At 42.9% G+C, this 27,758-nt stretch overlaps 1 long non-coding RNA gene across 1 annotated transcript in view; it reads left to right on the top strand.

The window, feature by feature from the left end:
• The window catches only part of LOC144827195 (uncharacterized), a 151,677-nt gene extending 131,800 nt beyond the window's left edge, over positions 1-19,877 (top strand). Inside the window, exon 3 of the long non-coding RNA XR_013610072.1 lies at positions 18,963-19,877. This is a non-coding gene — a long non-coding RNA (uncharacterized LOC144827195). The remainder of the gene's footprint in view (positions 1-18,962) is intronic.
• Positions 19,878-27,758: the final 7,881 nt, after the last annotated feature.

Raw genomic sequence — 27,758 nt, 5'->3', positions numbered from 1 at the left:
AAGAGGATGGGGGCCAGCACACATCCTTGTTTCAGCCCATTGTTCGTTGTTATTTTGGGGGACACTGCCAGAGCTGGTTTTGACCCTCACCCAGGTGTCTTCATATAGTGATCTAATAGCCCTCAGTAGGTTTGGCAGGATGCCCCAGTTTTCTAATTTTCATACCACTTTGTCAAAGGCTTTGCTGTAGTTGATAAAGCAGTATCAAATGAGGGGTTTTGTCCTACGGGGCCAGGCTGGACTATATATGTTATGAAAAATGCAATGTGCCTGGTCTCGGGTTTAAAGCTGTTTTTTTATTACACAGCGAATCAGAAGCTTATGACTAATCATCAAGCTTCCATGATTTATTCAACCATTTCACAATGTTTTTTTGGTTAAACAGATGCGAGGTCTAAACACAAACTTTAACAGAAAATATTACTGTCATTCAGTGAAAAACAATTGTATCATTCAATGAAAAACAATTCAAACAACATTTCAAACATTTCAAATTGCAACGTAAACAATACTTGTTTTTAAACAATGACGTAGTTGATAAAGCAGCAAAAGAGTGGTGGATTTTTATTTTTTGCTGCTTCAGTCGGTGCGCTACCCCCAGTATGTTATCCATTGTCAATGACGGTGGTCTGAAACCGGTTTGTTAAGAGGAAACAATCCTTTTTTCTTTGGCCCAAGTCTCCAGGTTCTTCAATAAGAGGCGGGCACAGGCCTTGGTTTCAAGGTCGAGCAGAGCTATGAGCCTATAGTTTGATGGCTTTAATCGATCCCCTTTTTTAAAGATTGGGACTAGTATGGAGCCCCTCCAGGAATCAGGGGTTTTGCTGTCATAAAAAAGTAGTTGTAAAGAGGAGTGAGGACGGTTGCTCAAAAATACGGGGCCTTTTTGAAAACCGGTGCAGGTATCCCATTTGGCTCAGGGGCCCTGTCATTTTTCATGTTCTTTAGAATTTTTATTATTTTTTTTTTTACATTCTGGCACATAGCACTTTAATAATATGAGAGTGCAGAAGGGTATACCCGGCAATTTTGAACTTTATTCTTTTTTTTTTTCTTCAACATAAGATTTTATTAAAAGAAAAACAGAGTCATGGAATCAATCAGAATCAGTGCAATACAATTGAATCAAGGTACAAATCAAGCAAAAACTACATTAGTGTACAATTCGTCCTACTGGTCCAGCTTGGGCCATGGCTAGCTCAGTTGTCGGAGATTCGCAGAGTTCACCCCGATATTTGTTCCAATGTCCCCATTTCTTGTCCCATTTCTTGGGACAGCCTCTTAGTTTGTAAACCGTTTTTTCAGTAATCATGCAACGGTCCATCTCAGCCATCCAGCCCACCACCAGCGGCTTTTCTGGGGAACCCCATCACATCACAATGGAGCGTTTAGCTAGTAGAAAACCCAACGCCGCCCACTGTAATTCCAGTTCAGTCAGGTCTGTGGCCCCCCATATATTAAGAACACATTCCTTTGGCATCGGTAGGAGTGGCTTACCCAGGGAACTCTGGGGGACATTAGGGTCGCCCGCCATTCCTCATCAACTAGGGGACCCAGGTCTCCCTCCCAATTGTTTTGCAGGGTCTGGAAGGGGTCGGGGAGATTGTTACATAGCTTGCGGTAAGTGTAGGAGATGGCTTTCGCAGGGAGGGGTTCTGATAGTAGTCTGTCCTCCAAGGGGGAGATTTCAGGGAGGGATGTAAGGTCTGGGATGGCGGCAAGGATGGCGTGCTTGATTTGCAGATAGCGGAAGGTTTCTGACAGTGCAAGGGAATATTTAGTCTGAAGGTCTGTAAATGTCAATAGCGTACCCGTATTCACAAGATCTACCACTGTCGAAATCCCCAACATGTCCCATTTGTCGAATCCCTGAAGATGGCAGAGGGAACCCAAGCGTTGCGACGACCATAGAGGTGTCGCCTTAGTGAGTTTATCTGACCACCCCAAACTCTTGTTGGCCCTGTGCCATATTGCGACCGTGTGTGCCATGGGTCCAACATATCTATTTCTGATTGGTTTACTGTAAAGGGCCCCCAGGTATCCCTCCCTTTCGGTCTGGCATCTATCAAGGAGGAAGGCCGGATCCAGGGGTGAACCATGGATCCAGTGATTGACGGCCACTAGTTGAGACGCCCAATAGTAAAGGCGGAGATTAGGTAATGCAATGCCACCGTCGTACCAGCCTTGAAAGAGTTTGTGAAGGGCAATACGGGCTACCCCGCCGTCCCATAACAGAAGGCGAATTTCAATTTTATATGTATGTGATGCATTTTTTAATAAGAATTGTTAGTATTTTTAATATATTTGTTAATTTTTAATAGTTATTCGTTTCTTTTTTATATGAATTTTGCGGGTTGTGGATTGATAGGGGAATAGGGTGGGAAGTAATATAATTATATTATATTAATTGATTCTTTTTTCTTTATTAATATTTGTTTCATTGGGATTTTATCGTTTTCAATGTGTAAAGTAATTTATTATTAATTAATAATTGGTAGTTAATTAATTTGAATTAATTGGTAATTAATTATGGATGGTAATTGTGTACTTAATTTTAGGTGTGTGTTGTGGTGTTTATTGGTGTAAAGGGTGGGAAGTAATTTATTTTTAATTGATGAATTTATAATTTGGTTGTTAGTTCATTTTAAAGAATTAATTGGTAATTAATTATGGTATTTGTGTAATTAATTTTAGGAGTGTGCTTTCGGGTTTATAGGGGTAAATGATGTTAAGAAGTTCCTTTATTTTTATTGTTAATTTTGTTGTATTTGATATTAATTAAACTAATTAAAATGTTACTATGGCAATTGAGTAATTACTTTTAGTGCATGTTGTGGTGTTTATAGGAGTAAAGAATGTGAAGTAATTTGTGTTTAATTAATACATACGGCCTGATTACGATGCGGTTAGGAAAGCATTTCCACCTTGGGCCCGATTATGATGCGGTTAGGAAGACCTCCTAACAGCATTTGCTCCTTCGGAATCGGATCGGGAATGTGGCGCCCCAACTGAGGGCCCTATTACGATGCAGTTAAGAACATAACCTCCTATTGAAATCAATGGGAGTCCAACCAAATTGTATCTGGAAGCATCCGGATGCATCGTACTCGGTCGGTCAGACTCTCCCGATCCGAGTGGGTTTGAAACCATTTTCAAACTGATTCGGACGGGATGATTTCCTAACCGCATCATAATCAGGCCCATAGTTGTTAATTAATGTTAATTATTTAATATTAATTTAGGGTAATTCTTTATTTTTGTGTGTTGATTTTACTTTTAAAGGGGTAAACTGTGGGTATTAAATACATTGTAAATACTTTATTATTAGTTGTTAATAGGAATAGTTTTTAATTTAAAAATAAGCTTTACTTGTATTTTATTATTTTATAGTTTTATTTAGGTGTGTGTTGTGGATAATACAGTGTTAAAGTGTGTGCAGTCAATTAATGTTTCTTAGTTTTTTTATTGATAATATTAATTTTATTGATTATTAATTATGTTAGTTATGAAGTAATCTTAATCTAAAATGTTGAAGGGTTTTGTTCTTGGTGTGGTGTTATAGGGTATGAAATAAAATAAATACATTATGTATTAACTAACGTTTTTGTTTGTCATTATTTTCCAGTTTAAATTTTTTTTTTAAATGTATTTATTATTTTATATAATATTTGTAGGTTTTTGTTATACGTGAATAATATTCTAATATGTATTCTCTTTATATATTTAATATATTTGATTTTTGAGTTTTTTGTATATTGTTTATTTCGTTTTATGATTTTTTAAAATTGTAATTTTTTTTATAACTGAGTGTGAATTAATTTGAATTGAATGTATTTATTAACTGTACAATTAATTAAAATCATTACAAAAAAAAGCTTAAAAAACGAGCAGGTAAAACAATGGTCACAGTAAAAGTATAGGAGCTTCAGATAAAATGTGGTTGATGTATCGCCCCCCTCACTGCGGCACCCACTCGATCAGCCAGCACCGGTGGTCATTGTTATGTGCCCTTGCGCAAAAGTTTCTGAGGCACCTGAGTGGACCTTGGTAATTTTCTACTTCATCAATCTGTAGGCCAATCTCCCTGGCCCTTTCTTTGAGAACCATAATATGGTGCAGTCTCAGGAGACCGGGTAAGAGGGTGCAGGGCTCTGTGCTTGTTTGGGGCCAAGCTACTTTGTCCCCCTTATTGTACGGTGCTGGACACCATGGTTTGATTGTATTCATTGGCAGCCTTTGAAGCAATCCTAATCTGATGAGTACATGTCCCCAGTCTTGCCATCATGGTTGTTTAAGAAAAGCACAAAAATGAGGCTTCGCTACATGTCTTAGTTCCCTTGGTGATACAAGTTGGGTGAAGCAGTCGTCGGCGTTCGTTCCCAAGGGCTGGGCAGCAGCATAGGTGATGTAACCAGGATTCCTTCATGTAGGTGCACAGTCTGCATTTTGTGGATTCTCCCTTGTGAGCCCATGCAGGGTTGAAGTTGGTGATTCCTACTGTGCATAGTCTCATGAAAAGAATTTTGATTCGGGCTTGTAGTCTCAGGGACTCATTTAGGTAGGGTTGTGCCTATAGGAGCTAATCAGTGGGTCTAAGTGGTGGCTAGAGTGGAGAGATTTAAGATCCAGGTCAAATGATGTTTCGTCAACTTGTCTATTTATGGCTTTTTTCCAGGCGTTTAGTGGAATTTCCGTCAATGGTATGCTCTCTTCATCGATGTTTAATGTGCTGAGCGCTTTGCCAAGACTAATGTGCCATGCCGAGCTTGGCCCCTCAAAGATAACTCTCAGTTGTTTTCTTAAGGAATTTTTTGGGGCCCTTAGAATCCTTAAGTATAGTTTTATAATCTCCCCTTGGCACATCAGGTCTGGCCTTGCCAGGCCAAGCTCCAGTCTTAGCCTTGACTTCCTTGCCATCCTTGGGATGAGGGAGACTGAGTTATCCACGTTGGCTTGGGCTGAGATGAGAATGGCATCCTGTGACCCCGGGAAGGCCAGGTCGCCATAACTAATGGCTGGCAACAATTTTGCTTTTAGGGCACTCAGTATTGGTCGGGGGTGGGGCTGATCAGATGTATACTCAATTGCTTTAAGAGGAATATGACCTTTTTGGCCTTGGAAGACTGCTGTTTCAAGTGGACGTTTGCCTTGGCTCGTTCCATGAGCCAAACTCCTAGATAGTTGTAGGATGCCACTGTACTGATTTGCAGATTTCCCATTAGCCACTGCGCTTTCTTTTTCAGGTGGTAGCTCCCAAAAATGACGACCTTTGTTTTTCCCTGGTAAGGTTATTGTCATTGTTGAACTGATTCAGTGTGATTTGGGCTCTCTGTTGGCCTACCCCCGTGTGGTCCATTATAGCAGTGTCATTGGCATATTGTAGGACCAGCAGCCGCATGCTGCCTAGTCTTGGTGCTACTAGGCTGGCTCCTTTTAGGGCATCCCCCGAGTCTGCTGTGTACAGATTAAAGAGGATGGGGGCCAGCACACATCCTTGTTTCAGCCCATTGTTCGTTGTTATTTTGGGGGACACTGCCAGAGCTGGTTTTGACCCTCACCCAGGTGTCTTCATATAGTGATCTAATAGCCCTCAGTAGGTTTGGCAGGATGCCCCAGTTTTCTAATTTTCATACCACTTTGTCAAAGGCTTTGCTGTAGTTGATAAAGCAGTATCAAATGAGGGGTTTTGTCCTACGGGGCCAGGCTGGACTATATATGTTATGAAAAATGCAATGTGCCTGGTCTCGGGTTTAAAGCTGTTTTTTTATTACACAGCGAATCAGAAGCTTATGACTAATCATCAAGCTTCCATGATTTATTCAACCATTTCACAATGTTTTTTTGGTTAAACAGATGCGAGGTCTAAACACAAACTTTAACAGAAAATATTACTGTCATTCAGTGAAAAACAATTGTATCATTCAATGAAAAACAATTCAAACAACATTTCAAACATTTCAAATTGCAACGTAAACAATACTTGTTTTTAAACAATGACGTAGTTGATAAAGCAGCAAAAGAGTGGTGGATTTTTATTTTTTCCTGCTTCAGTCGGTGCGCTACCCCCAGTATGTTATCCATTGTCAATGACGGTGGTCTGAAACCGGTTTGTTAAGAGGAAACAATCCTTTTTTCTTTGGCCCAAGTCTCCAGGTTCTTCACTAAGAGGCGGGCACAGGCCTTGGTTTCAAGGTCGAGCAGAGCTATGAGCCTATAGTTTGATGGCTTTAATCGATCCCCTTTTTTAAAGATTGGGACTAGTATGGAGCCCCTCCAGGAATCAGGGGTTTTGCTGTCATAAAAAAGTAGTTGTAAAGAGGAGTGAGGACGGTTGCTCAAAAATACGGGGCCTTTTTGAAAACCGGTGCAGGTATCCCATTTGGCTCAGGGGCCCTGTCATTTTTCATGTTCTTTAGAATTTTTATTATTTTTTTTTTTACATTCTGGCACATAGCACTTTAATAATATGAGAGTGCAGAAGGGTATACCCGGCAATTTTGAACTTTATTCTTTTTTTTTTCTTCAACATAGGATTTTATTAAAAGAAAAACAGAGTCATGGAATCAATCAGAATCAGTGCAATACAATTGAATCAAGGTACAAATCAAGCAAAAATTACATTAGTGTACAATTCGTCCTACTGGTCCAGCTTGGGCCATGGCTAGCTCAGTTGTCGGAGATTCGCAGAGTTCACCCCGATATTTGTTCCAATGTCCCCATTTCTTGTCCCATTTCTTGGGACAGCCTCTTAGTTTGTAAACCGTTTTTTCAGTAATCATGCAACGGTCCATCTCAGCCATCCAGCCCACCACCAGCGGCTTTTCTGGGGAACCCCATCACATCACAATGGAGCGTTTAGCTAGTAGAAAACCCAACGCCGCCCACTGTAATTCCAGTTCAGTCAGGTCTGTGGCCCCCCATATATTAAGAACACATTCCTTTGGCATCGGTAGGAGTGGCTTACCCAGGGAACTCTGGGGGACATTAGGGTCGCCCGCCATTCCTCATCAACTAGGGGACCCAGGTCTCCCTCCCAATTGTTTTGCAGGGTCTGGAAGGGGTCGGGGAGATTGTTACATAGCTTGCGGTAAGTGTAGGAGATGGCTTTCGCAGGGAGGGGTTCTGATAGTAGTCTGTCCTCCAAGGGGGAGATTTCAGGGAGGGATGTAAGGTCTGGGATGGCGGCAAGGATGGCGTGCTTGATTTGCAGATAGCGGAAGGTTTCTGACAGTGAAAGGGAATATTTAGTCTGAAGGTCTGTAAATGTCAATAGCGTACCCGTATTCACAAGATCTACCACTGTCGAAATCCCCAACATGTCCCATTTGTCGAATCCCTGAAGATGGCAGAGGGAACCCAAGCGTTGCGACGACCATAGAGGTGTCGCCTTAGTGAGTTTATCTGACCACCCCAAACTCTTGTTGGCCCTGTGCCATATTGCGACCGTGTGTGCCATGGGTCCAACATATCTATTTCTGATTGGTTTACTGTAAAGGGCCCCCAGGTATCCCTCCCTTTCGGTCTGGCATCTATCAAGGAGGAAGGCCGGATCCAGGGGTGAACCATGGATCCAGTGATTGACGGCCACTAGTTGAGACGCCCAATAGTAAAGGCGGAGATTAGGTAATGCAATGCCACCGTCGTACCAGCCTTGAAAGAGTTTGTGAAGGGCAATACGGGCTACCCCGCCGTCCCATAACAGAAGGCGAATTTCAATTTTATATGTATGTGATGCATTTTTTAATAAGAATTGTTAGTATTTTTAATATATTTGTTAATTTTTAATAGTTATTCGTTTCTTTTTTATATGAATTTTGCATTTTGCGGGTTGTGGATTGATAGGGGAATAGGGTGGGAAGTAATATAATTATATTATATTAATTGATTCTTTTTTCTTTATTAATATTTGTTTCATTGGGATTTTTTCGTTTTCAATGTGTAAAGTAATTTATTATTAATTAATAATTGGTAGTTAATTAATTTTAATTAATTGGTAATTAATTATGGATGGTAATTGTGTACTTAATTTTAGGTGTGTGTTGTGGTGTTTATTGGTGTAAAGGGTGGGAAGTAATTTATTTTTAATTGATGAATTTATAATTTGGTTGTTAGTTCATTTTAAAGAATTAATTGGTAATTAATTATGGTATTTGTGTAATTAATTTTAGGAGTGTGCTTTCGGGTTTATAGGGGTAAATGATGTTAAGAAGTTCCTTTATTTTTATTGTTAATTTTGTTGTATTTGATATTAATTAAACTAATTAAAATGTTACTATGGCAATTGAGTAATTAGTTTTAGTGCATGTTGTGGTGTTTATAGGAGTAAAGAATGTGAAGTAATTTGTGTTTAATTAATACATACGGCCTGATTACGATGCGGTTAGGAAAGCATTTCCACCTTGGGCCCGATTATGATGCGGTTAGGAAGACCTCCTAACAGCATTTGCTCCTTCGGAATCGGATCGGGAATGTGGCGCCCCAACTGAGGGCCCTATTACGATGCAGTTAAGAACATAACCTCCTATTGAAATCAATGGGAGTCCAACCAAATTGTATCTGGAAGCATCCGGATGCATCGTACTCGGTCGGTCAGACTCTCCCGATCCGAGTGGGTTTGAAACCATTTTCAAACTGATTCGGACGGAATGATTTCCTAACCGCATCATAATCAGGCCCATAGTTGTTAATTAATGTTAATTATTTAATATTAATTTAGGGTAATTGTTTATTTTTGTGTGTTGATTTTACTTTTAAAGGGGTAAACTGTGGGTATTAAATACATTGTAATTACTTTATTATTAGTTGTTAATAGGAATAGTTTTTAATTTAAAAATAAGCTTTACTTGTATTTTATTATATTATAGTTTTATTTAGGTGTGTGTTGTGGATAATACAGTGTTAAAGTGTGTGCAGTCAATTAATGTTTCTTAGTTTTTTTATTGATAATATTAATTTTATTGATTATTAATTATGTTAGTTATGAAGTAATCTTAATCTAAAATGTTGAAGGGTTTTGTTCTTGGTGTGGTGTTATAAGGTATGAAATAAAATAAATACATTATGTATTAACTAACGTTTTTGTTTGTCATTATTTTCCAGTTTAAAAAACATTTTTTTAAATGTATTTATTATTGTATATAATATTTGTAGGTTTTTGTTATATGTGAATAATATTCTAATATGTTTTCTCTTTATATATTTAATATATTTGATTTTTGATTTTTTGTATATTGTTTATTTCGTTTTATGATTTTTTTTAAATTGTAATTTTTTTTTTACTGAGTGTGAATTAATTTGAATTGAATGTATTTATTAACTGTACAATTAATTAAAATCATTAAAAAAAAAGCTTAAAAAACGAGCAGGTAAAACAATGGTCACAGTAAAAGTATAGGAGCTTCAGATAAAATGTGGTTGATGTATCGCCCCCCTCACTGCGGTACCCACTCGATCAGCCAGCACCGGTGGTCATTGTTATGTGCCCTTGCGCAAAAGTTTCTGAGGCACCTGAGTGGACCTTGGTAATTTTCTACTTCATCAATCTGTAGGCCAATCTCCCTGGCCCTTCCTTTGAGAACCATAATATGGTGCAGTCTCAGGAGACCGGGTAAGAGGGTGCAGGGCTCTGTGCTTGTTTGGGGCCAAGCTGCTTTGTCCCCCTTATTGTACGGTGCTGGACACCATGGTTTGATTGTATTCATTTGCAGCCTTTGAAGCAATCCTAATCTGATGAGTACATGTCCCCAGTCTTGCCATCATGGTTGTTTAAGAAAAGCACAAGAATGAGGCTTCGCTACATGTCTTAGTTCCCTTGGTGATACAAGTTGGGTGAAGCAGTCGTCGGCGTTCGTTCCCAAGGGCTGGGCAGCAGCATAGGTGATGTAAACAAGATTCCTTCATGTAGGTGCACAGTCTGCATTTTGTGGATTCTCCCTTGTGAGCCCATGCAGGGTTGAAGTTGGTGATTCCTACTGTGCATAGTCTCATGAAAAGAATTTTGATTCGGGCTTGTAGTCTCGGGGACTCATTTAGGTAGGGTTGTGCCTATAGGAGCTAATCAGTGAGTCTAAGTGGTGGCTAGAGTGGAGAGATTTAAGATCCAGGTCAAATGATGTTTCGTCGACTTGTCTATTTATGGCTTTTTTCCAGGCGTTTAGTGGAATTTCCGTCAATGGTATGCTCTCTTCATCGATGATTAATGTGCTGAGCGCTTTGCCAAGACTTATGTGCCATGCCGAGCTTGGCCCCTCAAAGATAACTCTCAGTTGTTTTCTTAAGGAATTTTTTGGGGCCCTTAGAATCCTTAAGTATAGTTTTATAATCTCCCCTTGGCACATCAGGTCTGGCCTTGCCAGGCCAAGCTCCAGTCTTAGCCTTGACTTCCTTGCCATCCTTGGGATGAGGGAGACTGAGTTATCCACGTTGGCTTGGGCTGAGATGAGAATGGCATCCTGTGACCCTGGGAAGGCCAGGTCGCCATAACTAATGGCTGGCAACAATTTTGCTTTTAGGGCAGTCAGTATTGGTCGGGGGTGGGGCTGATCAGATGTATACTCAATTGCTTTAAGAGGAATATGACCTTTTTGGCCTTGGAAGACTGCTGTTTCAAGTGGACGTTTGCCTTGGCTCGTTCCATGAGCCAAACTCCTAGATAGTTGTAGGATGCCACTGTACTGATTTGCAGATTTCCCATTAGCCACTGCGCTCTCTTTTTCAGGTGGTAGCACCCAAAAATGACGACCTTTGTTTTTCCCTGGTAAGGTTATTGTCATTGTTGAACTGATTCAGTGTGATTTGGGCTCTCTGTTGGCCTACCCCCGTGTGGTCCATTATAGCAGTGTCATTGGCATATTGTAGGACCAGCAGCCGCATGCTGCCTAGTCTTGGTGCTACTAGGCTGGCTCCTTTTAGGGCATCCCCCAAGTCTGCTGTGTGCAGATTAAAGAGGATGGGGGCCAGCACACATCCTTGTTTCAGCCCATTGTTCGTTGTTATTTTGGGGGACACTGCCAGAGCTGGTTTTGACCCTCACCCAGGTGTCTTCATATAGTGATCTAATAGCCCTCAGTAGGTTTGGCAGGATGCCCCAGTTTTCTAATTTTCATACCACTTTGTCAAAGGCTTTTCTGTAGTTGATAAAGCAGCAAAAGAGTGGTGGATTTTTATTTTTTGCTGCTTCAGTCGGTGCGCTACCCCCAGTATGTTATCCATTGTCAATGACGGTGGTCTGAAACCGGTTTGTTAAGAGGAAACAATCCTTTTTTCTTTGGCCCAAGTCTCCAGGTTCTCCAATAAGAGGCGGGCACAGGCCTTGGTTTAAAGGTCGAGCAGAGCGATGAGCCTATAGTTTGATGGCTTTAATCGATCCCCTTTTTTAAAGATTGGGACTAGTATGGAGCCCCTCCAGGAATCAGGGGTTTTGCTGTCATAAAAAAGTAGTTGTAAAGAGGAGTGAGGACGGTTGCTCAAAAATCAGGGGCCTTTTTGAAAACCGGTGCAGGTATCCCATTTGGCTCAGGGGCCCTGTCATTTTTCATGTTCTTTAGAATTTTTATTATTTTTTTTTTTACATTCTGGCACATAGCACTTTAATAATATGAGAGTGCAAAAGGGTATACCCGGCAATTTTGAACTTTATTCTTTTTTTTTCTTCAACATAAGATTTTATTAAAAGAAAAACAGAGTCATGGAATCAATCAGAATCAGTGCAATACAATTGAATCAAGGTACAAATCAAGCAAAAATTACATTAGTGTACAATTCGTCCTACGGGTCCAGCTTGGGCCATGGCTAGCTCAGTTGTCGGAGATTCGCAGAGTTCACCCCGATATTTGTTCCAATGTCCCAATTTCTTGTCCCATTTCTTGGGACAGCCTCTTAGTTTGTAAACCGTTTTTTCAGTAATCATGCAACAGTCCATCTCAGCCATCCAGCCCACCACCAGCGGCTTTTCTGGGGAACCCCATCGCATCACAATGGAGCGTTTAGCTAGTAGAAAACCCAACGCCGCCCACTGTAATTCCAGTTCAGTCAGGTCTGTGGCCCCCCATATATTAAGAACACATTCCTTTGGCATCGGTAGGAGTGGCTTACTCAGGGAACTCTGGGGGACATTAGGGTCACCCGCCATTCCTCATCAACTAGGGGACCCAGGTCTCCCTCCCAATTGTTTTGCAGGGTCTGGAAGGGGTCGGGGAGATTGTTACATAGCTTGCGGTAAGTGTAGGAGATGGCTTTCGCAGGGAGGGGTTCTGATAGTAGTCTGTCCTCCAAGGGGGAGATTTCAGGGAGGGATGTAAGGTCTGGGATGGCGGCAAGGATGGCGTGCTTGATTTGCAGATAGCGGAAGGTTTCTGACAGTGCAAGGGAATATTTAGTCTGAAGGTCTGTAAATGTCGATAGCGTACCCGTATTCACAAGATCTACCACTGTCGAAATCCCCAACATGTCCCATTTGTCGAATCCCTGAAGATGGCAGAGGGAACCCAAGCGTTGCGACTACCATAGAGGTGTCGCCTTAGTGAGTTTATCTGACCACCCCAAACTCTTGTTGGCCCTGTGCCATATTGCGACCGTGTGTGCCATGGGTCCAACATATCTATTTCTGATTGGTTTACTGTAAAGGGCCCCCAGGTATCCCTCCCGTTCGGTCTGGCATCTATCAAGGAGGAAGGCCGGATCCAGGGGTGAACCATGGATCCAGTGATTGACGGCCACTAGTTGAGACGCCCAATAGTAAAGGCGGAGATTAGGTAATGCAATGCCACCGTCGTACCAGCCTTGAAAGAGTTTGTGAAGGGCAATACGGGCTGCCCCGCCGTCCCATAACAGAAGGCGAATTTCACTTTCCACGGTGCTAAAATAGGAGTCCGGGATAGCAAAGGGACAGTTCTGCAGAGCGTACAGGAAACGCAGCAGCGCCAGCATTTTAAACAAGGCCGCTCTGCCAGGGAGGGAGAGTGGGAGGGAACGCCAGTGTGTCACGTCACTATGCAGTCTGCGCAGTGGACCCAACAGGTTGCGATCATGGAACACCTTGGGGTCCGACGTGACGAAAATACCAAGGTACTTAAATCCATCTGCAGCCACTGCAATGGTGAACCCCGAGGCAGACGAGGCGGGGGGCCATGGAGCATGTACAATGTTGATTTAGTCCAGTTGATCGAATTGCCCGAGTATTTCCCGAAGTTGGTAAGAATATGGAATAAACTATCAATAGAGGATCGGGTTAAGCTACATATAACAGGATGTCGTCGGCATAGAGGGAAATCTTGTCCGTTATATCGTCATTCCACTGGAGGCCTCTGATGGAGACGTCTGTTCGGACCCAGTGGGCGAGAGGTTCAAGGGTTAGGGCGAACAACAGGGGGGACAGGGGGCATCCCTGTCGGGTGCCCCTGTGGAGGCGAAACTGGCGTGACGTGTGGTTGTTGACCCGGACTTGGCCCAGCAGATCTATATACAGGTGCCGCACCCAGCCAATAAAGTTGGGCCCGAAGCCAAAGCGAAGCAAGACCTCGAAGAGGTAGGGCCTTTCGATCGAGTCGAACGCCATCGTGGCATCAAGGGATAGAATGGTGGCGTCTTGTTGTATGATAGATTGTCTACTCAGAACGTTATTAACCCTCCGTAGATTTAGTGCCGTGTTACGGCCTGGGAGGAAACCGGACTGGTCGTCGTGTATGAGAGAAGGAAGCACTAGAAGGAGGCGGTTTGCCAGGAGCTTAGCCAGGACCTTTGCCTCCGCACTAATCAGGGAAATCGGTCTGTAAAAGCCGCAGTCAGTGGGCAGTTTATTAGCCTTGAGAATGACTGCGATGGATGCTAGTCGTTGATCGAGTGGTAGGGTAATACAATCTCGGCTTTCTTCACACATGTTTTTGAGGTGGGGGACAATTCCCGGGACCATGGCCTTCAGGAATTCTATGGGGACCCCGTTGGGACCCATAGCTTTACCGGCATTAACGGCAAAGAGCGCCGTAGTGGGCTCCTCCGCTGTGATGTCGGCATCCAGGGTCTCCCTGTCCATATCTGAGATGGTAGGTAGGTGCATCTCACCCAGAAGTTGTCTGGACTCCTCTGAAGTGTAGCATACACACGCGGTGTAAATGCGTTCCAGATGGTCGGCGAATGCCTCTGCTATGTCTTGCGGGTCCACAACCGTGGACCCATCCGGTCGTATTATGGATGACACCCATCTAGACCCCTGGTCTCGCCGCTCCAGCCATGGCAGCATCTTACCCACGCTGTCACCAAACTCGTACACGCGGTGGCGCGTGTGAAGCAAACGAGCTTGCGCCTTTTCCTGTGCCAACGCTTTGTAGGCCATTTGCTGGGCTTGGAGACGTCGAGCTGTGTCCGCCGATGGGGCAGCATTGTGGGACGTTTCAAGGCTAAGGAGGTCGGATTCGGCCTGAAGAATCTGTTTGTTATGTTTACGTAAGTACCCCATCTTAAGCGCCAGTGCCTGACCCTTGACCACCGCTAGGTATGCCTCCCAGAGCGTGACAGCGGACTCCACTGAACTGAAGTTCTCCGTGAAATAGAGTTCAGTTCGCTCAACCAGGCCGTCTTTGATATCCGGGACCTGCATGAGCCAGGGGTTAATAATAATGGGACCGCGTACAAATTCGCGGTGATATGTCAGGTCCACACTGAGGGGTGAGTGATCAGAGATGCCGCGGGGAAGACCTTTCGGGCGGATGAAGCAACCAATGTCCGTGGTGGGGCAGAATAAATAGTCAATTCGGGACATGCTGTTGTGTGCGTTAGAATAGTGTGTGAAGTAGGGTGTGTCTGGATAGTGGTGCCGCCAAATGTCTTCAAGTCCCATCGCGTGCGCGAAGTCAGACAGGTCTGAGCTCTGCCGATGAGAGCTACGCTTAGGTCGGCGGTCCAAGTAATCACACATCGTCATGTTGAAGTCCCCCCCGATCAGGAGTGTGCCAGTGGAGAGGCCTAGCAGTCGCCGCCTAATTCCTTGAGGGAGTCGCTGACTAGGGTCGGTGGAAGGTACGCGGAGATAATGTTTAGGGGATGTCTCTCCCAAGAGGCCTCTACTAGTGCAAAGCGGCCCAGAGGGTCAGCCCAAGTCTTCGTTGGAGTGAGTGCAAGGTTCTTTTTAACAAGGATCCCCGTGCCGCGGGATCTGGAGGTGAATCCCGCATGCACCAGCAGTTTGTAGCCGCCTCGCTGAAGAGCATGACAAGTGTTGCCCACCAAATGTGTCTCCTGCAACAAGACGATGTCAGGAGAGTGGCGCCACAAGTATTGAAGGACTATGCCCCGTTTAATTTTGTGCCCTAACCCGTTAACATTCCATGATAGAATCGTTAGAGTTCTAGAGATGGGCTGCGGCATAGTGGTGGCTAATGTGGGATCTGGGGACGGAGGAATGGATGAAGGGCCATTCGGGCCCCCGGCCTATTGGGACAAGAGGGGATATCGAATCAGGAGGTCTACAGTGCTCTCGGGGACAAGTTGGTTCCCAAGGCGGCCAGCACGCCACATTTGGACCCTGAAGGAGAAGTGCATTGTGACAGGAAAAGACTCTGCTGAAAGCACAAAAGAGACTACGATACTCATTTGCAAGGAGGACTCTGCAAAATCGGCAAACATCAAAGAAAAGAAAAAAAGGCCATTGAAGATGGAAAAAAATAAAAACGGAACACCCTAGAACCCCCTCCCCGCCCAATCCAACCCCCCTCCCTGCCCCCCTGCCCGCGGACTTGAAACTATCCACTCCCCAACTAGGCAGAGTGCCTTTCGCCATCCCGAACATTGATGGGGTGTGTGGCGAGCCAAGGATGCCCTCGCTGTAAGTAAACAGGATCGTCTAGCCTAGTGCTTCTTTAGAACAAGTTACATTAACAGTAGTATTTACATTGTATAAGAAACATTGAAACAAGCAGGATGCTCCATGGTATCTGGGCCAACAAAAAGGATTCAAGTAGACCAGGGGGGGCACCAGTCAATGAACCCAATCCAACCTGGAGTAGGAGGTCGCAGTCTTATCAGGCTGGTCCCTGGACAGCGATCCGGATTGACAGTTGAAAAGGAGCGAGCCTCTGAAGAGGTCCCGTCCGGAGAGTACAAAAGGAAGAAGACCAATGCAATGAGGACAAAGTTAATTGCCATGCCAGTCCCATAGTCCCACAATGAAACTAGGACCGGACTGATCCCAGTATCGAGACCTTGAAGGAAAGTGCGTGGAGAACCGGAGTAAATACCAAACAGTCAGTATGTGGCCGGTCCTGGGTAAAAAAGCGCTGCATCATGCGGTGGTTCATAGAGCAACAGAAACTCCCCTCCAACCGACCCATGGAGTGGATCCAGACGATAGAAAGCATCATTGGTCTCTGGAAGCAGTGTCCGTGTACAAATCTTGGCTCCCTAGTAGCGTTTCTGGGCCGGAGAGATCAGCAGATCTTCTGCGACGGTTCTGCGTGGCAGCCGGCTGACGCCACCCCTCGAGCCAGTCCCACACCTCAGCGGGGGACTCGAAGAACCAAGTCTTGCCATCTGACTCAACGCGTAGTTTAGCGGGAAACAGCATGGAATATTTGATGGATTGGGCACGGAGTGCCTTCTTTACGAAAACTGCGCCAACGAGCCTGAACCTTCACCATATAGTCAGGGAAGATCGTGATCTGGGCATTGTCCAGTCGCAGGGGCGGTCCAGTACGTGCCGTCTGGAAGATGACATCGCGGTCCCGGAAGTTAAATACTCGAGGAATGATAGGGCGGGGGAGCGCCCTGCTTCGGCTTGCCCCCAGGTACCCTATGTGCCGGTTCAATGGAGAAGTAGTTGGATAGCTGCTTCGGTTGGAGATGCTGCAGTACCAAGTTCTCCACAAAGAGGTCAATAGCCGGCCCTTCCTGCCGCTCCTGTTCTTTAGAATCTTGATGACCATTTGAGGGTTTATCTGGGCTGACGATGTGCAACGCATCTCCACCTGGCCTCCCAGACCCTCAAAGGGGTTTTGGGGGCTAGAGGTTTTTTTCTGGTTTTTGTGCTGGATTGGTGGGGAGGCTCCACCCCATGATTGGGCGCATCTGTGTTGCCTTTGTTTGAATGGACGATTGAATATAGGTGCTTCAAGTGGACTGTTTGAGTGTGAAATGTAATATTTGTCTCTCCATTATCCAACACACAATCCCTAATATTGCACTCACTGGAGTGGGAATAGTAATGTTTACCTCTCCGCAATCCAGCACTTTCCCTACTGCAGCACTCACTGGAGTGGGAACAGAAATATGTACCCCTCTGCTACCTAACACTTTCCCTACTGTTGCACTCAATGGAGTTGGAATAGTAATTGTTACCCCTCCTCTATCCAACACTTTCCCTACTGTTGCATCACTGGAGTGGCAATAGTTAATTGTACCCCTCCTCTATCCAGCACTTTCACTACTCTCGCACTCACTGGAGTTGGAATAGCAATTTTTACTCCTCCACTATCCAACACTTTCCCTAATGTTGAACTCATTGGAGTGGGAGTAGTAATTTTAACCCCTTTGCTATCCAAAACTTTCTTTACTGTTGCACTCACCGGAGTGGTAATAACATTTTTCACCCTTGTACTATCCCACACCTATCCTACTGTTGCATTCAGTGGAGTGGGAATAGCAATGTTTACCGCTCTGCTATCCAACGCTTTCCCTGCTGTCGCACTCACTGGGGTTGGAATAGTAATTTTTACCCCCCCACTATCCAACACTTTCCCTACTGTTGCACTCATTGGATTGGGAATAGTAATTTTAACCCCTTTGCTATCCAACACAGTCCTTACTGTTGCACTCACCGTAGTGGGAATAAAATGTTTTACCCTTCCGCTATCCGACACTTATCCTACTGTTGCCCTCACTGGAGTTGGAATAGTAATTTTTACCCCTCCGCTATCCAACACTTTAACTACTGTTGCATTCACTGGTGTGGGAATACTAAATGTTACCCCTTCACTATCCAACACTTATCCTACTGTTGTACTCAGTGGAGTGGGAATAGTATTTTTTACCCTTCCGCTATCCAACACTTTCCCTACTGTTGCACTCACTGGAGTGGGAATAGTTATTTTTACCCCTTTGCTGTCCAACACTTTCCCTACTGTTCCTCTGATTGTATTGTGAAATGTAGGTTTAAATATCTTTTAATAGTTTTATGTTTTGATTTATTATAGATTTATTTTGATATTTTAAACCCTTAATATATATTTTAATTGTTTGTATTATTTTAAATTTTTAACATAAATTATAAATAATAGTTTATTATATATGTATAAATTATTATGTTTTGTAATTAAGTTTATTTGTTAAATTTTATTAAAATGTATCTTACATGTATTTTATTTTGGTAAAAATATATTATATATTTACTATTTAATATATATATATTTATTTTATATTTATATTAAAGTCAATATTTTATACATCTATTTTTACATCGATATTTTTTAGTCAATATTTTTGTATTTTCCTGTTTAAGTATAGGAGTCTATATTTTTGTTATCTATATTTATTTACTGAATATTTTTAGCATTGATGTGTCAGTGAACCATATGTATATTATGATGTATGCTGAATATAAGTTCCTTTGTTAATAAATGTACTTTGCAATGTTTATATGATCACTATTGGTATTTACCATTCAAAGTTGCGCAAATTACATTGTTCCCTTGCTAGGCCTTGGAATGGATTATTTTGCATTTCTCCTCTCTACTGTGTTGTGCTGAATGTTTGCTAAATTTTATGTATACTTCCTAATTTTATTCCTATTCAGGACATCATTGTACCTGCTATTTAAAAGTTGCTTTGTCTGTAATTTAAACAGTTTCATAAATTTTTCATAAAACTACTGAAAGTCATATTCACTTATTCATTTTAGATTGCTTCTTTTTTCCCTACAAACTCATTTGCTCTATCATCCAAATTATTAAATTAATTTTTATTTTTATTTCTTATAGGTCCAGCACCCAGAGTATGTGGACAATCATCGACCATTGCTACTGACGATACATCCACTCGAGATCAGGAACAAGCTTTCAGTGAGGAACTCATTCCTGCAAGTCTGTATGATAAGGAGCAGGCTGGTGCATCTAATCTGCCTGGGCAGACAGCTACAGTGAGTCTCACTCGGCCCAAACCTACACCTCTCTCCCAGCAATTACATTACCTCCCCCGTTGGTTACCTCCAATTCCTGTCCTGTGTCCAGAGGAACATCACCCTAATCTTGTGCCCACTAGTCCTGGCTGCTGTTGATCCAACACCACCACCGCCTCCAGTCCAGCCAGGAGCCAGTGGGATGAGGCACACTAGGTCAAGGCCACAGGATCGTTGGTGTTGGGGTCTTGGGAGGGAATCTGTGAACCAGTAAAGTGAGGCCACTGTGTGTATTGTCAACCAGGCTGCCATAGGCCATGTCTTGTGATCCCTTAATCTGTCCCAAGACATGATGGGCCAGGTCCTTACAGAGTTCCAGGAGAAGAAGCAGTTGCAGATAGAGTACAATATTCAGATGGAAAATTTCAACTCAAATTTGGTCTCCCTGAATGGGGTGCTGCCTAGTTGTTTTACCCGTATGTGCAGGACTTGTCCAGCACCATCTTCCCCTTTCTGTGGAACAACATCTTGACACAGACACAGAAGTGCAAGTGTGGATCCACCAGTCACCCTCAGGAGGGTGCATTCATCCCGACTGGCAGGAGAGGATGGCAAAACATCCACCATCACCAGCAAGAGACACAAAACCTAATTTCCTCCAATGTATGATTACCATTCACTCTGTGGACTATCTTTCTGGACACATTTACCTTTTTCATGCCAGTTGTATTTTGGACATTCGCTTTCACACATTTACATCTTTTTAATATTAGTTTAATTCACCATGATTTACTTATTATGTTTTTTGTAAACATCCTGTTTTAGTTTATTTGGTTTTGTTGAATACAAAAAAACAGACTGGTGTATTTATTTTCTCCATGGGTTCACTTTTTTTCGGTTACATCATGCATTTTAAAAAGCTAAAAGAAAAAAGATTGTTTATTCATAATTCTATTTGATGTAGGCAATGTTTTCTACCATTTTTTAAAGATGACACAACAGATCAAAAATCTCAAATCAAAAAATAGTACATGATTTAATTGTGATAAATAAATGTTTCTCATATTTTCCTAAAACATTATAACCCATGCATATTCCACAAAATACATGCAATATTTTCAGTTACAGTTCCAGACCTTGTCGCCATGGAAGAACAGGAGATAATAACAACAAATCCCATTAAATTGGCAATCTCTTATTGATGGATGCCACCATCTGGAGTCAGATTTTGTCCTCACAATAGGGAACCCACATCAATAACACAAATATTAAAAATAATAGCATGCTCCCTTTTGTGGTCACAGGATCAGATCATTCAAATACACTGTAGCAGAATCTGGTGGAATGTCCCAACCAAATTTAAGAGGTGTGCTACAAGAAGTAAATACAGAATAGATTGTTTATTTTAATTCCTCATTGAAGTGTAGTGATTGAAGGGAAGCTTCTGTTTTTTTTAAATTACATAGAAATATTCTGGTCAGTAGTTTTAAACACATTAAAATTAGATAACACCACAATATTAATATTTGTTGTGTGTTTAACGCCCTAGGTGATCAGATTCATGTCAGAAAGGGAAGTAGAAAAAGTGAAAAAGGTGAGTGTCTATCATATATCCCATTGAAACCACCAAATCAGGTGTGGAGGGTTCCCTGCCACAGGTACATCGGCGGGAAGGCACATCTTGATTGACCCAGTGGAAATATGGGATGCGCTCCATCTGACAGCCACTTTTAGTTATGGCACCATCGACGTAGGTAGAAAAATCTGACAGAGACAGCAGCACTCGCACAGAGTACTCCCATAGACCCACCAGCATCTACATTGGACAGAGAAACCAACAGAAATGTGATGGTGAGACCATATCCACAAAGCTCTAAATCATTCCCTTAATCTGAAGAAACCTTTTAGATGCTCAAAGGGAAAACTTAAGACTGAGAAACACATATACAATTTGATAAGAGGTTGGGATTTCACACGTGCAGTCAGCAACACATGAATTGCGGAGAAAATACAACTACAAAATCCGGCCACGATGTGCAGCAATGAAGGAAATGTAAACCAATCACATACACCCAACAGAATCTGGGAATGCAGAAAGGCTCAGCCTGCAGTATGCGGTAACCCTACACATGAATTGATGCATGACTGAATTTGGAACATCATCCATGGACACAGATGGAAAAATAAGCTTGCAGTGTGAAGAGTGTCAAGGGTTTCCACAGGCCATTAATAATGCAACAAGCAGGTTGCAGTAAGGCACTTGGCCAGAAATTGAAATCTAGTGCCTAATAGAGCATTCACATGTGCTTGTGTGCAGAGTGCTGTTGGCACTGAATCCAGGATTTGTGAAAGTGATGCTCGTTACTTGGCAGCTGTACAGATACAGTGTCTTACTGCTACAGGACATTCATTGGTTTCTGGCTCCTGTTTGCTAGGCCAAACAGCAACGGGGAGCTAGCAGAAGGCCTCAGTTTCATATGTAAGTGGTTTCTCTGCACTGCTGTTGTACGTGTCACCTGTAAGCTGAGACACAACTCCCTTAGTCCACATCTCACCCAGGGCGGCTGAAAGATGTGGGATGAATTGTCGTAAAGGTCACTGGAAGCAGGTCATGCAAGGTAGTGGCAATGGAACCTGAGGAGAAGATAACCTAAAAAACGTCTGGAACAAAGGATCTTTAGTGGAGGATAAGTAATGAAAAAGATGGAGGTAATACATGGGCTTCCTTCTTCTTTGGGCTGCGACCAGACTACCTGGTTGCAAGAAGTCGTTCTACAGTATTGTATTGTAGTTGCACTTATATGGCAAATTATAACTGTGCAGAGGGGCTTACACCCATGGGTAGTATGCTGCTCCTTGAGACTGCATGGGGGAGTGGGTCTATTACAGTGGTGTGTTCATGTCGCACTTGAAGATCACATGCTTAAAATGCATTCATCATGTTTTGTCGCTGTGCCCAGTCATGTAGTAGTGTGAAAGGGGTGAAAGATTTGATGCTTACAATTATAAATTGATAGTGTATATGTGGATAGTAATGTGTACATGGAGTTTGACCTGCCTAGAAAGTGTTTTAGTGTCATGGATGTGTAGCATGTTATGCACATGCTGCCTGTGTCTACATGTGCCTGTGCTTATGATTGTAGCGAAGTGAAGACGAGTGAGATACAGACACACATTTGGTTATGCCTACCATCTTCAAAGCGATTTGTTCCATTTCTCTGGTACCCTGATGATGTTGCCCTCAGTGAGCATGAAATGTCAGTTTGTCAAGACCACTAATTATATATGGCCAACCCTACTAATGTATGTGAAGCACATTTCAGTTAAACCAAATAGGAGTTTGTTTTTTTGTGTAGAGTGCACCCTGAACAACCTTACCTAATGACACTTTCAAATTAGTTGGCCAAGGAAAATGAGAGTGTAAAGTAGTGATTAGCCTGAAATTTCTCTGGCGCTGCGGATACGAGAGAGGTGGTGCTTAGATTACAGCTCTTCAACCGGACAAACTAAGTGTTCAATAAAAGTTCTTCGTTCATACAGGGCATTTGTCTTTTAAGAACTACACTAGATTGTATTAGAGGCATGGTCTGGCGTTCTGGGTCCAGACCCATTTAGGGTCTCTTGACCATGGGGCAATGGCAGGGCCAGGGTAAATATTTAACTGGAGCTAGCTTCCAGTCTTGGCTGGCTTGCCTATCTCTATCTGGATGGACGCTCACACTGCTGGTTTCCTGCAGCGCTGTCAGGACACTAATGGAAGGAGGATAATGCTGCTGGGTTGCTTCAGCACTGGGGGCTGGGTTGGGGCCTCACAGTGCTATGGTGACAGTACTGATAGGGCACTGTTGGTATAAAGTGCACACTACTGAGTCCTATATCAAAGGAAGTGAACATTCCGGGGGTCCTATGGGGTACACCACAGGGAAAGGTCATCACTACACTCTTAGCACTCACAGGACACTGCTGGGGAAATGTCATATTACCTGAAAGTGTCCTCTGCTCTAAGCATTCTACACCACAAACAATGCTGGCTCCCCATTTACAACTGGATCTGAAGCCTAGCCTCACAAGATCTGTTATTTCCCAAGAAAAACAAGCAGTAACTAGTCCAAACCTGAGTCAGTGGCATGAATCTGGGCTATTTCAGACCCCAACTTTCATTCAATAAATTACTTGGATTCACCCTGACACAAACCTTATTCTCTAAGACCACACCGCCAAGAACACAAGGACAGCCTGATACCATCATACTCGAGGCATTAAGGTGACGACCTTTGTAAAGATCGAGCAATGCAGGTAAGTGGTTAAAACTTCAGTTTTATTGTAGAGCAGCAAAGTACATCCATCCAAGGAGAAAGAAAACCGATAACTGCCGTTCAGTGATTCCATAATACTGAACAGCAGGATAACAAGCACGATCCTTGAATTCTAAGAATGACATAGGAGGGCACAACAAAAGTAAGAGTGATAGTCCATCAAAACAAGAGCAAAACGAGCATCAGAAGGTAAACATTTGATGGGACCAGAAATATCAAAAGCTACTTTCTGGCAAGGAGACTCAGGCCAAGTCACCGGTTTAAAGGGAGCAGAAAAAAACCCTTGCATCTTGTCACTGTTAATACACTAACAAAACTCTCTGACAGTTCTATCCACCATCTTATCGAGACCAGGCCACCGAAAATTGGCCCTAATGAGACGCTTTATGGAAGACATACCCAAATGTCCAACATGGGCAAGCTGTAAAATCTTATTCTGCATGACCACTGGGGGTATAATCTTACCACCCTTAAACAGTAAACCTCCCTATCCCTCAATTTCCCATCAACAGAAAGAACTTAATTCCGAAGAAGCACATCTGGGCTATGGCCATCCCATTCTCAAATACTGCAAAATCAATTGACTAACAGCATCATTATCCAAACCTTTTCTCCATTCAACTTTAGATACACATGAAAACTCAGAGGCAACACATTCCTTGACAGAAGCAATCATATAAAAGTCATGTTCAATGTGAATGTTAGAGTTATCAGGGCAGAGAAACCTCAACAAGCAATCAGCTGTAACATTGCTTTTACCGGGAACAAATTCAACCTCAAAGTTGTATTCCTGAAGTCTAGAAGTAAGACGGGCAATTTATGGGCACAGAATGCATCGACGGCGTTTCGACCGCTGGTTGACTATGCGGTCATCATCAGGACAAACAGTGATTTGAACGTTTTCAGTAACTGTTTAAAGAGGAAATTACAATGAATATTTACATTCGGAGGGGTAGGCTTCTTTAGAGGAAAAAACAGAAAGAAGAAATAAGAAAGACACCATTTGTGACAAGGAAGAAAGAACTAAAAAGTCAATAGAAAACTAACACCACACCAAGAGTGATAATATCTTCCCAAGAGTAATAAATTGGTAATCACCAGCATTAAAGGCAGACCATTCAGAGTTTGAACGGCAGGTGCAGTACGTTAAAATCTGCAATTCAAAGCGGTCGAAACGCCGTTGACGCATTCTGTGGCCATAAATTGTGAAGGACACATTATATTTGTTTTTGTTGTTCTTTCTGTACATGTAATGTCTGTATGTTAGCCACGTGTTTGGTAATATGAATTGGTTGTTCTAGTTTCGCCAACACTTTTCTGTGAGCGTTTATTTTACTTGAAATGTGTTTTATCTGAATTTGTATGTTTAATAAATTATGAGTATTTTCTGTAATTAGTTTTGAAATATAGGCGTCTTTCTTTCCTTCCTTCTTTACCTGAATGAATTTTCCCGTATGAATTTGTAGTTGTTATTGAATCTGGGTACCTGAACCTCTAAGTTAAGCCTGACTGCTCTGTGCCAAGCTACTAGAGGGTTGAGCAAAGGTTAATTTATGGTTGGCTTTTGCCTCACTCTGACAAGGATTGTGGTTGCTTCTTGATGAGGGCTCATACCCCGGTCAACCAACAACCCAATTTCTTATAGTATCCCTTTAACTTTTCCCTTGATCTAGCACTCAATTTATTGAGTGGTTCCAGTTTCTTATTTACTACTCTGCTGAATTTATGTTGGGGTATGTGTCTTTTTTACGTAAATATTTCAAGTGAGAGAACCGTATGAGGCAAATTTGGGGGGGGGGGTTCTGATATTTGGGGTGTCATAAAATATTAGGGTACAGTTTTTGACCCCATATTATCCACTGGTAATCTTTAGAAAAAACAACAATAACCTGCTGATTATAAGGATGTAAGCATTCCATTATGTGACTACACCCAGGATTGATAGGGCTCTCCAACCTCAAATGTAGTTTCCATCCATCCATCGCCATCAATCCCTCCATTCATCTAAGAAGCTAGCTCCTTCATTTAAAATCTGACTGGTTACTTCATTTTTAAATCTTAAAACCGAAGCACAAAAGACCTCTAACTTATCAGTATTACAAGGATTTTGCTTTGTAATGGATCAACCTCTTCCAATGTTACCTATTACTAGAAAAATAGACCTCCCCTTAAACACACATCTGGTGAGGAATTACTGGAGAGAAGAATACCTCACATAACTCAGAGGGCCTATTTATGAGTCTGGCTGTCCGAGGACCACAAGACTCGTGATGGCATGGTGGTGGAAGTCCAACCACTGCTGCACCGGTGGGCCCATTATGCCCGCCATGGGACCACCACTGTCGCTAGGGAACCGCAGTGGTACGGCATCCCTGAGGCAGCATTATGCTTGGCGGGACCATGGTAGACCCGCCAAGCATTCTACACGTTTCCTCTCCACCACGGTTTTCATGGTGGAGAGAAAACAAAGGGGGCTATACTGGGCTCCCTGGTGCCTCACACCATGTGGATGCACACGGGGGGGGGCACAGCATGTGCCCACCTGTGTGCATGCACCCTATTTCCTGCATAGCAAGGACATTACAGTCCATTCCGGGCAGGAACCTTGTATGACATTCCCATTGCAGTGCCTTTTTTAAAGGCACGATCACCTTGGAAAGAGGCACCGATGGAGGACAGCAACGCCACACACTTCCACTTCTAAGTTGTAATCAGGCAGGCGGCAGCAACTCTTAGCAGTGTGGGGGCGCATCGGTGGCTTGCCGACCACCCCCACATCAATCAAAAGATGGAATCAGGCCCATAATCTATACTATAGCTTCCTTCTGGATATAGGTAAGTCACATTTCATTGTATGTACTGGATACGGAAGGAGTTAGAATTAAATGTACAATTATTAAAAAGCCTATCATATCTTGAAAATCTACCTTGTTTACCAAGCCGCAGACTCTCTCTGGTGGGCAGATGAGCCTAAACATTAAAGAAGCACTACATCTAGAAATCACAGCATTCAAAACTTGCTAAACACTGAACTGGTCCTTTAATGCTGCTGCAACCAATCTGCTGATCTCCTACTCTCTTGGATCTGGCTGAATCTACTATTGTTATGTGACTAATAAAGATCTTCTATCCTGTGCTGAATTTATTTAATTCTGACAATTTCAATTTAGGCTGTTGCCACACTTACATAGAGATATATTTCCACTTGTTATTAGTTATCTAAAATACGCCATTAGCCATGTGAGAAATAAGGTTTTTGGTTGATGGAATTTTGATCTTCTCAAGCAACAGCCACAAATTGAATTACAAAAGTCAATAAATTAACCTGTGCTTAAACCTCTGGTAGCTTGCAACAAAAGCAGTTAAGCTTAACTTACAGATGATGTGCAAAGTATTTATGCAGCACTTGAACAGTAATAAAGTAAAAACGAAAGAAAAACCCCATGCCAAACTAGAAACATAGAGTAAAATATAGTAAACTATTTGACCCCAAGATTACACAAATCTAATCAGTAGAACTGGAGATATGTAATTTCGAAGATTTAAGGTAAGTATTATTCCTAAAAGCACTTGCGGCTATCTGGTTGTGAAAGACCAGGTGAAAGTCACAAGTTTAGGCCGACCAAAATGGAGTGCAGGATCGATATTGAGACCATGTTAGTTCAGCTGTAAAAGTTACCTTCTAAAGTTCAGCACGAAGAGTTTTGTTCAGCATGGAGAGGGATGCGAGGAGCAGGGAATGGTCGCAGATGATCATCGAATCGCAAGCTTGGTGTTGCAGGTGGTAATCGATGTAGGACGAAGATCCTGTGAGGCATTGCAGACGGACATTCCTGGAGCTTGGCATTGGGGTCACCGCGGGCTGTCGATGCTGTAGTGTGAAGTGCAGACCTCGAGTTGCTGATAGTTGCTGGAGGTCACTGCAGCTCAGGAGAAAAGATCTAGGTGCAAATGAGCCCATTCAATGGTTAGGAAGAACCCAAAACCTCAAGGTTTCCCCTTTCCCCTTAGAGGAGCTCAACTGATGCCACATCAAGGGTCCACAACCTGGGAAATACCTCTTGCGGATCAGGAATTCACTCCAGCAGAAGCCAGCCGGGCTCAGGCATGTCCGTGTGCTGTTCCAGTCAGATGCAGTGCAGCAGGTAAGCTGGGCAGATGCAGGGAGACATCTGGAGCTTATTGTGCCCCTGTGCCTTAGAACAGGAGGCCAGCTAACTAGCCCTAGTTGTGCAGACCCACTAGTAGCATTTATTGTACAGGTCTTGGGTACATGCAAAACAACCCTTTGCTAGGGACTTACACATATATTAAATGTGCCAATTGGGCGTAAGCCATTTTGA

The sequence above is a fragment of the Lissotriton helveticus genome, chromosome 4_1 (assembly GCF_964261635.1).
Source record: "Lissotriton helveticus chromosome 4_1, aLisHel1.1, whole genome shotgun sequence".
Lineage (NCBI taxonomy): Eukaryota > Metazoa > Chordata > Amphibia > Caudata > Salamandridae > Lissotriton > Lissotriton helveticus.
This window is presented reverse-complemented; position numbering and strand designations above follow the sequence as displayed.